Genomic DNA, 10,817 nt, shown 5'->3' on the forward strand with positions numbered 1-10,817 from the left:
TTTGTAAAAATATCATAAGTACAGAATGGAAATAATGCTCTATGTTTCTGTTCTATAACTTCTATGACATTGTATTTTATCTATGAAGTAAATTTTGGTAATATGTCTGCGACAATTGTTACTACTACATAGTCTATGTTTGACTGGATTACATTATCAACAATGTGTGGTGTATTGGTAGAATGTATGCCACTTTTTAAAAACAAATTTACCTTAAATTACTATCATATTATGTATTGAGTGAATGCAGCAGTATCACTAGGACACATCAGTGAAAGTTTGAAGGAAATCAGGCAATCCATTCAAAAGATGTGAATTTTCAAAGTTTCTGTGCAGTCACTGCTGGATGAAAAGGCAACTACAGTTTGTGATGTCACATGTGTAGAAGGATATAAAAAATATAAAGAGAATTCCACAAAATTTCATTTATTTTTTAAAAAGTATACACATCCCCTCAACTTGTTACTAACATGTATTAAAGGTAATATCATTCCCCCAGCTTTCTGAAAGAGGCAAGGCAAGTGCTCTTTTACTGTGCAAGAAAAATGAAAATGTTGAATTTTCTTTATTCTTTTAATAATTTTTTTTATATCGTTCTATGCATATGCCATCACAAACTGTAGGGGGTAGTCTTGTCATGCAGCAATGGCGGCACTGAAACTTAAAAAAATCATAACTTTTGAACCTATTAGCTTCCTTTCCTCAAACTCTCAATGATGTGTTTTACTAGTATTGCTGCATTCACTCAATCCACACATAAATGAAAGTGAACTTGTCCTTTAACCCATTCCATACGGGAACCTGGGTGCCTGTGTATTAAATCTATGGGGATTTCAGAATTTAGTATGGAATGGGTTAAATGCAATCATTGTAGTCGGAGTAAACCTGTTTGAGAGAGAGTTGGTAGGCGGCAAAGAGCCAAGGTGGGTAATCTTCCAAGTCAAAGTGAACAGGAATTGGAGGAGAGATGGCTGGGAAGAGAGTAAAAGACATAGACAGAGACTCCAACCCAAAGTACCTTCTGATCTGGAGATTCTCCCGCCTGAAACCCCTAGCAAACTGGAGACTCAAAGTTGATGTGTGCGAAGCGCGAAATTCCCAGGGTTCTAGATGCTCTCTGGTGCTATCTAAGACTTATTTTTGCAACATACGATAGAAATATGTAAGAAATCATTTCCAACGGGAGACAAAGAGCCAGGGCGGGAGAAATTAAATCTCAAACGGGAGAACGGAAGATTTTGCAAAAATGGGTTTTCGGCGGGAGATCTCCCGTCGAAAACGAGGAGAGTTGGAGTCTCTGCATAGATATGAGAGGCTTTGCAAAAACCGATAAATCCATTTTTGAAGTACGGTCTCTGTCATAAAGTACAAAATAATACCTTTTAAATATTGGTCACTACATATAAAGGTACGTTTTTTAAGTTATGGTCAAAAGAAGCAAAAATTATCTTATTATTCTCTTTATTTTTCTTGACCTTTAATTGCAAATATCTCCATTTGGCAAATATAGACTTATCGGTTTTGTGAACAAACTCTTCATATATACCAGTAAGATAGAGATAGATAGATAGGTATATATGGGTAGATCGGTGTATAGATAAATAAAAAGATATATAGGTAGTTAGGTATATAGATAGATAGGTATAATATAGATAGATAGGTATAGGTATAACTTGATAGGTGTATAGATAGGTATTTAGGTGGATAGGTGTATAGATAGATAGATCAGGCATGTAGGTAGATGGGTGTATAGATAGATGGGTATATAGATATGGGTGTAGGTAGATAGGTGTATAGATAGATATATTGGTATGTAGGTAGATAGGTGTATAGATACTGAGATAGATGTATAGATAGATATTACGTATATAGTTAGATAGGTGGAGATACATAGGTAAAGGTAGATAGGCGTATAAATAGATAGGTAGTATTTATATAATACACAGGCCTAGATTAGTAGATAGCTACAATGTAGATAGGTGGATAATATAAAAGATAAAGGGAGAGATGATTCAAGATGACGAAGGAAGAGAGTAGGATAAAGACAGATTGAGAGAGAGGGGGGGGGGGGGGTGTGATGGAAATATAGAGGATAATGATCATATTATATATTCTATTGTATCTTGACTACAAAGCTGCGGAATTGTATTTCTCAGCAGTACACAAGATAAAACACAGGCACTAATCAGTTTAGGGGAAGGATATCTTACAGCTAGAAATCCTCAGGTCAAGCTTAGATCATCTACACGCGGGTTTACTGCCACTTGGTCTACTATCAGATGGTCTACTTCCCAGTTCGTCTAACACTGTAAGGCTAAACTCATTTGGTCTACTATCAATTTCGTCTAGTAATGCCAGTTTGGTTTAATCCTCACTTGATCTAATGCCCAGTTTGGCTAAATTATTGTTTTGTCTAATGACCAGACTATAGTTTAATTGCAATTTTTTCTCTTTGGACTTTTCCCCATTTTGTCTAGTAAACTGTGGATATTAGACGAAATGGGCATACCCCCATCAGGAAGTAGACTAACTGGTAATGAGGCAAAGTGGCAATTGGACTAGATGGTCATTAGACTAACTGGTTGTAGACGAAACGGGATTAGACCATATGGGTTGAGACTAAATGGCTATCAGACGAAATGGGAGTAGACCTAGTGATAGATCACCTACACGCTGACACGTATCTAGTAGAGATACAGTTCAAATGGGAGAGATTTACGCATCAAAGTGCTCACTGATTCTGTATATTTTTTATTGAAGCAGAAAGCATGCACACTGCGTAGATCGAGGTGTGGCTATACAGTAACTGTTGGTAATATGTATCTCTGCCCCCTTCCACACATAAACACACTGACAAAATACTGAAATTTTCCTTCTAGATGATGATGCATTTTGGTTTTGTGAACACTTTGGTAGTGAGTATTCCAGCAAAACCCATCGCAGTGTAAGGGTGTCCTAAAATCATTGATCTCTGCTTGAACTGACAAATCCTATATGATCTATTGGTTTTAAAGAGATGAGCATAACCACAAGATTTGAATTCAATTCAATTTAATATATTTTTTCCATCAACTACAATACATTATACAAAATATGCATTAGTCAATTAATATAAAAAAATACAAATCCAGAAATATAGTACAAAATATATGTGGATAATTATATACCGGGAAAACAATGCACACTTTATAGTAGAAACCTAGAATAAATAAAGCGATGGAAAAAAAGATCGACTAAGAAGTAGAGCTTGTAAAATGTAGATAACTAAAAAAACATACGAATAATATCTATATCGAAAATTAATCTAAATATGTTCAATTAAAGCATTTGAAATTTATATATATAATGCTGATATAAAGCATATCATAAATCATGAATTAAGGATATAAAACACACAGATATAGGTTTTTGTTTTGTTTTGTTGTGCTTGTTTGTTTTTTGTCCATGTTTACATTTTGTACTTAAGTCAGTTATTTTGTGCATACACATATAGAAGGGAACTTACTCTAGACAAGGCCTTTTTGGCTCTATTCAAGTTCTCTCTTTTTATTTTCACCATTATGTATAGAATAATTGATTGTTTTGTACTGTATTGTACGATTCAATACTGTGTTACTGTTTTATAAGAAAAAATGAGAGGAATAAACACATTGAATTGATACGTGCAATACTGCATGTGTGTGTGTGTGTGTGTGTGTGCTTGCATGTGTGCGTCAATTGTGCGTGTAATATAGACTTGTACACCTACTGCGTGACAAAATATAAGGGAGTTCCTCATTCTATTTTCAGCCGAGGACAACCTACATTGGCAAGAGAGTTGTAAGACTGTTAAACTTTGTCAGGAATATGCAGCATGTGATCCTTATACCTTTCCGCCAAGAGGTACTGTAAAGTGGATATTTTCTCGCAACTAATTTTTTCGTGCTTGGCCTGGTAAGAAGAGTTTCGCGTGGTTCTAATTTCACGAAATCAAGACATCAACTACTAGAACATAATATGGTAAGCAAAAATATTTGTGTGCTTATATTTTCACGCTAGTTTCTGGTTGCTTGAAATGCGCGAAAATGCCAACACTGCAAAAATTTCCACTTTTATGGTATTGCTCTGTGGTTGTTGTTTTTAGATACACAATTGAAACAAAAGCCATCAGCATAGTTCTGGGTGTGTAGGCATATTTGTTTTGATTTAAGGATGGCACATCATTTCATTTCCTTTTTTTTTTTTTGATCTGATTATTTGGGCAGAGTTGATTTTCTGGCAAACATTTCTCTGCAAAAATAGAAATGTCTAGACAGAGACCTTAACCCCACGCCTTAACCAAACTTCCCTTGCATTTCCAACTAGTTTTATCAAACTATTCACATTGTTTTCTGTGTTGAGACAAAACCCATCAGTACAGTTCTAGGTGTGTAGACATAATCTTGTTTTGGTTTAAGGATGGCACATTATTTCTTTTCCCTTTTTTTTTCTTTATCTAATTATGTGGGCAGAGTTGATTTTCTGGCAAACATTTCTCTGTAAAAATAGAAACGTCTAGATAGACACCTTAACCAAACTTCCCTTGCATTTCCAACTAGTTTTATCAAACTATTCACATTGTTTTTTGTGTTGTTGTATCTTCATGTGATATTGCTTTATATTCTATATAGTATGGGTTTTTCCTACCATAATACATACATATAATTTATATTGATGCATATAATCCCTGTAATTATGCCAGCAGTTTGTTAAATTCTGTTATGCTGTATTGACAATGTAATGCAGAAATTAAACAGAAGTGAACTGAACCTCCCCCCCTTTTAACACATTTCCTCACTATCAGAGCTCATAAAATTGATTAGCAAGTCAAAGATGACCATAAGTGGGCACTGAATGGTTGTTTTTTAAGAGAAATTTTTCATGCGAGAAGTGGCAACATTTTGTTTAATATATTGAGGTCCTACAAAATAACTTAATCACTTGGAATGATATGTGCACATTATGTATATTATTATACCTACAATGTGGGGTAGCAAATTCAAAAGGAATGTTGCTGTTTGTTTGGAGTACGGTTACCTGAAGCCAAATTTGACATTTTGGTATAAGGCACCGTAACAATCTAATTTTTTAGGTAAAAAAAAAAAAAAAAAAAACCCAACCTCAGATGTGTTGTGGCAGAAAATGGACTGACAGAAATATTGTTTGAATACAAACCAGCGCAAACCACAACAAATTAAGAGATCACTTATATATTGTGAACGTTTCTTGCACCTGTGTATGGCGTAAGATTCAGGTAGTCCCCTAGCACACTTATGTCACAAGAACATGAAAATCTCAAGTTGTATCATAATCATAATCTGATATATGATGTCAGGTTCAGTGGGGGTGGAGATGGGAAAAAAAATCGGGAAGGGGTGGGGTTCTGCATGGGTCATCATGAGCTTGTGAACAGCCCCTATTAAGACTCCAACTCTCCCACTTGAGGCCATATTTTTATCCTCAAAATCTCCCGCTTGAGGTTGAATGTCTTGTGCTCTATTCTCCCATCCAGCTTTAGTTTTGTCATTATATAATATGTTCCAAAACAGCACCCAGAGAGCATCTATCACCCTAGACCACTCCCAGCGCCGAAGAAATTAGTGTTCCCAAAATGTACAATCTCTTTCTGATGCGCATCATTTAATTCACGCAATCAGATCTGTCATGGGTCCATGCAAGGGACTGTCCCATTACAGGGATGTGTGACATTTGCGTCTCTGCCACAGCAGCAGCAACAACATCACCACCATTACCATTATTAATTTGTAACATGAACAAAGGGGCCAGACTGAGGAGGGGGGGGGGGGTCTAATGATCCACAACTAATTACTTTATTTAGCATGAGGCTTCAAAAATTTGTCCAGCCAGTGAACTTACCCGGGTAAATTGAAAATAATGTCCCAGGGAGGGGAAACCCCGCCCTCGTCCTTGAGAACCACGTCATCGGCGGTCTTATGTGCGGCTGAACCCCCGTGACGTGTTCGGAAAACAATACCACTTCTGAACTGAAGGTTCTCCTTTCCTAACATCATGGACCTACCATGCTAACATGTACCTGTGGGATTCCCTCAGCAGCCAGAAGATTCATATTGCCATTATCGAAATACACCAATCAAAGGAAATGAGGAGCGAGGGTAACGGTGTAGGTCTTCGCCTACACGACTTTGGGATTCCCCGCGCCGCTGAATGGTTGCGTATTCCGCGCTGACGCCAGCATTTTGCAATGCTACCACACTGATGAAGCATCCAACTCGTAAAAGCCTAGCCATAACAGCACGCAAGGGCATTCTACTGTTTGTGTATACATGTTGACGGCATCTCTCTGCGCGTGTTGTATGTCATAGGTTTGCCGTTGTTTTCCTAGATGATAAATATTTCATTACCAGTTCCCTGCCGACCATGATTGTACAGAAATAGCACGGTTCTCTCTCGACGATCGCATCACTGTTCGCCTCCTCTTCGATCTTCGGAACTGAGGAGGGGTCAGTACATGAACGTGTTCGCGACGCAGTACCTGACTACCGAAAATTATACTTCCGAAGTGGACGTTCAAATCTACGTGAAACTACGTTCGCATTCGACTGTTGTAAGTGGCATTTCCATTTCGACGTAGCTTTTGATGCGGTTCTACTTAGGCCTAGTAAACGTGTTTACATAGGCCCTAAGCTACGGTACAGGCTACACATAGTCTAATTATTTTATTCAGGGTGAGTATGAACTGCCGGGCAAGATCGGAAAGTAACTTTTAGATGTGGGTGTGTTAAATTTTCGTTATTTAATGGTCAATATGGAGGCGATGAAGCTACATGGTCATGGAGAAACATCTGTCTGTTACATGTTAGAAGTATTAGAATACTAGATCTGCTAACGTTAAAATTAAAGCTATGGGCATGGCCCTACTTCAATAACTTGTCCTCGTCCGAGTGCATAACACTACAGTTAACACATGCATAAGCTGTTGTGTTTGTTAGTTATTTCGACCAGCCTTGCCCACGATCCCACCCACCAATGCCCAGTACAACCCATGCACCGGCCACCCGGTCGTTCTGCTGTTTCCCCACTACCAGTCAATCTCATGATCTATTTGGATGGTAGCAACAATCTGCCGTGCATTCTTACAGTACGGTAACCCAAATAGGCCGTAATTACCTGTGCCAATACTTACACTTCTAATACCTATATGAGAGCCAACTTGAACACATGAAGGAGGTTCTGTTTTTGTCGGCATAGGTTTTTCTGTCTGTGTGCAAAATAACTCAAAAAGTTGAGAATGGATTTGGATGATACTTGCAGGAAAATGGATGACACAACAAGGAACAAATGTCAGACGATTACATTTTTGTGATGATCCGAGAATATGTTTGAACTTTTGAAGGATTTTTTATCATTTGGCAAATAAGGTCAATGAACTTGGGAGTTCAAACTGCGCATATTTGAGGTTTGCATGCACGCTCTAAAACTAAAAGCACATGCTCTGCACGAGGCGGCATGCATGTGTGCAGCTGCAGCATAGTAGTTACAGGAAGCTGATTAGGTAAACACAAGGCTTATTTATCACTGGAAATATTGGGCGATTTTCAGCATGCATGTATGGGTGAAAGTGAGCTGCTGGTGGATGGAGATCTGCGCTATGCGAGTGCTTTCATGGTTTTATGTTCTGGTTGCAGTTGGGTTGGAAGTATAGGCAGGTATTATAATACCAAACAGTATCCTATTAGTACCGAAAGCGTACATTTTCAATGGAAGCCCGTTAAACAACTCGTATACGCGCGCATCCATTGCACTACGCACGCGCTGTTGCTCACAAGGGAGGCCGGTGCAGAAAATTGCTAAACTGCAGCAAAAAACGTTAAGTATAAGATTTTAGTAATAATCGCTGAAATGTTGATGTTTGTTATTCTGCGTTAATAACATTGACCAAAAATGCAATGCCTAAATTTCCCCATACAGAGGGGGCATGTTCGGTAAATACAATACGATTTGCGTCGGTAAAAAGACATGGTTTTTGTGGAAGGGTTATTTGAAATACTGATTTTGTTAAGTGCCTGGCTTAGTTTTCAAATAAATATTACAGCTAAATTTATCAGAATTTTAACTATCTTCTAGGAGATCTTTAGCTAAATTGAAACATAATGTCGCGCGTCTGGAGAAATTCAATAAAAATCGTTCGGTAATAGGATACACCTCCATATAAATGAAGCAACAGTAGTCAGTACTGCCCTGATACCAGTGACATCATCTTACTTGAAATTTTGGAGTGAGTGCCTCCTTCCACATCTAGAGATTCCAACCCGAAGCACCTTTTGATCTGGAGATGCTCCCGCCTGAGACCCCTTGCAAATGGGAGACTCCAAATTTATGTGCGCGAAGTCCCTTGCAGCCTGGGTCCAGATGCTCTCTCGTGCTATCTCATGCTTATTTTTTGACATACGATGATACTAGGTAAGATATCATTTCAAGCTGGAGACACAGAGCCATGGTGGGAGAAATTGCATCTGAAACGGGAGCGGGAAAGTTGGAGTCTCTGCCACATCCAAGACAAAATGTTCCACTACACACTGCAGACCTCTGGTAGAAGGTTTCAGGTGCATAAGGTGACAAGTAATCTTCCCTACTTAGACACTGACGGGGAAGATTGCTTGTCACCTTGTGCACCTGAAACCTTCTACCAGAGGTCTACAGTGTGTAGCGGAACATTTTTTTTTTTTGTCTTTAAAGGCATAATTTACCGTTTGCACATGAAACAAAAACCCAGCATTAGTGCTTTAAAATAATTCTGAAATATGAGTTAGGGATAAAAACAAGTAACCACTGTGAAAATTTGAATCCGTAAAATCAATGTTAAGTATTGTTATATCATACAAAATGTGAACAATACTAACTAATAAAAATGTTTTCAGATTAAACTGTCTACAGTTACGGTTTATTGAGAAAAATACTGATATTTCCTTTATTCTAGGCTTTATTGCTAAAATTGTATATGGTAGGATGTTTTTGTGGTACAACCAACAGACCTACACATGCATGAAATGTGATATCTGGAACATTTTTTTAAATCACTGCTCCCAAAGGTAAACAGGACGTTTAATGTGGAAGAAGGCACTCGCTCCAAAATTACAAGTAAGATGATGTGTTGAATGACATAAAAAAAGCTTCTAGTAGTATAATTTTAATGGCACAGGGCTGGCGCTAGTGTACTTTCATCCTTGTAGATGTCTCAGATTCCAGAAAGACTAAATTGCATGAAAATCACAGGAAATACATGCTGTATACTTCTTTAAAACGGCTAAATTCTAATTACTCACCGCCATTCTATCATGTAAAATTTGAATATGAACCAGATCAGTAAACTAGAAGTTGTGTTCAAAAGAGAGAAGACAGAAAAAAAAAAATGGGTCCCTATACAACAAATAATTTGCCCCAAGCATTGATGATATGCTTTGATGATATGTGATATATGATAAACCAGTGCAGCATATCGGTGCTGGCCTTCAATGTTTCCTGTCGTTGCCCAATTACAACTCACTCCTCGCAAGCCTCTCTAATTCATGATTGTGGCGTACACTGCCTACACAATCTGAAACTGAAGTTGGCCATGTCAGTGACGTGGTTAAAATGTGCAGTATGCAAGGTGACAGGAGTCGGTTGAGAAATGTGTGTGTTTGTGTATTTTTCAGCTTTTCAGTTGTCTATCTAGTTACTACTTTCCTCAACCTATGTCATTAACTTCCCACAATTTTGTACCTTGATTTTTAGCTCCCTGTCACTTGAAAGATACATGAACACATAATGTTCATGTAGATAATAAAACTTCAGTTTTGGATTGTGCATGTGCACAGCATTTGCTGCGATCGCAAAGAGTTTTTAGGAATGAAATAAAAGTTGGCATCAATATCTACGCCTGCCTATAACTGATGATTCAAATTCTCGTGAATGATTGGAAAGGTTTTGTAAGTGTTGTAGTTTTGGTGGTCAATGGAAGTTGAGATAACAGCAATGTGGCTGCTCATACCCTGAAATGTTGAACTGTTCTTAGCAAAAATCATGTCCGTCCAGATTGAGACCGCAAGTGCGTGACCAGCCAATCAGCGATTCTCAGGTGGAGAAGGTCACGTGCACAGGTGTTATCAGAGGTGCTATGAGAATGAGAAATATTAGCCCAAAAGGTATACGTGCCAACAGTATTACAATCTCAGAGCATATTCGATTGTAGTTTGCTGTGTAATGTCTCAAACTTCAAAACGCCATCTATTCATTCAGGCCGTACTGTTCAGCTGTACTTTCTCGTAGTGTTCTAATCAATTACAAATTAGACCAAGCTAGCAGCAGGATCCATCAATCTACCATGCCAGAATGAATGGCATGCGTTTGTCAGGAAATAGTCTGTGTGGCCGCCAAGCTGCAGCTGCAGCTGGACTGCAGAGTGTCGTATTGTCCCTGTACAGTAACAAAGAGCGTGTTTCTACTGAGCGATGAAAATTCAAGGTGATGCCAGCCGATGTGTGGTGATACCGGCCGATGCGTGGTGACACCTCAAATTTTTCCTCAGTAGAAACAGATCGGGTAGTGGCCGATGCCGGCTGATGCGAGGTGCTCCGTCGTCCATCTATTGAGGTGGTCGATGCGTGGTGACGCGACGGACGATTCTCAGTAGAAACACACCGGGTAGCGAAATTCGTGGTGTATCGGACGTCTAGAATTTCTCCCCGCGCTTTTCAATCGGTTCATCGCACACACTCCTTCGACACATGTGTACAAAATACATGTGTACACACAGCGACCGTGTTCGCATCATGCTT

This window comes from Diadema antillarum, unplaced genomic scaffold, assembly GCF_040938485.1.
Source record: "Diadema antillarum isolate AM-2024a unplaced genomic scaffold, OU_Dant_1.0 seq00000293_RagTag, whole genome shotgun sequence".
Taxonomy (NCBI): domain Eukaryota; kingdom Metazoa; phylum Echinodermata; class Echinoidea; order Diadematoida; family Diadematidae; genus Diadema; species Diadema antillarum.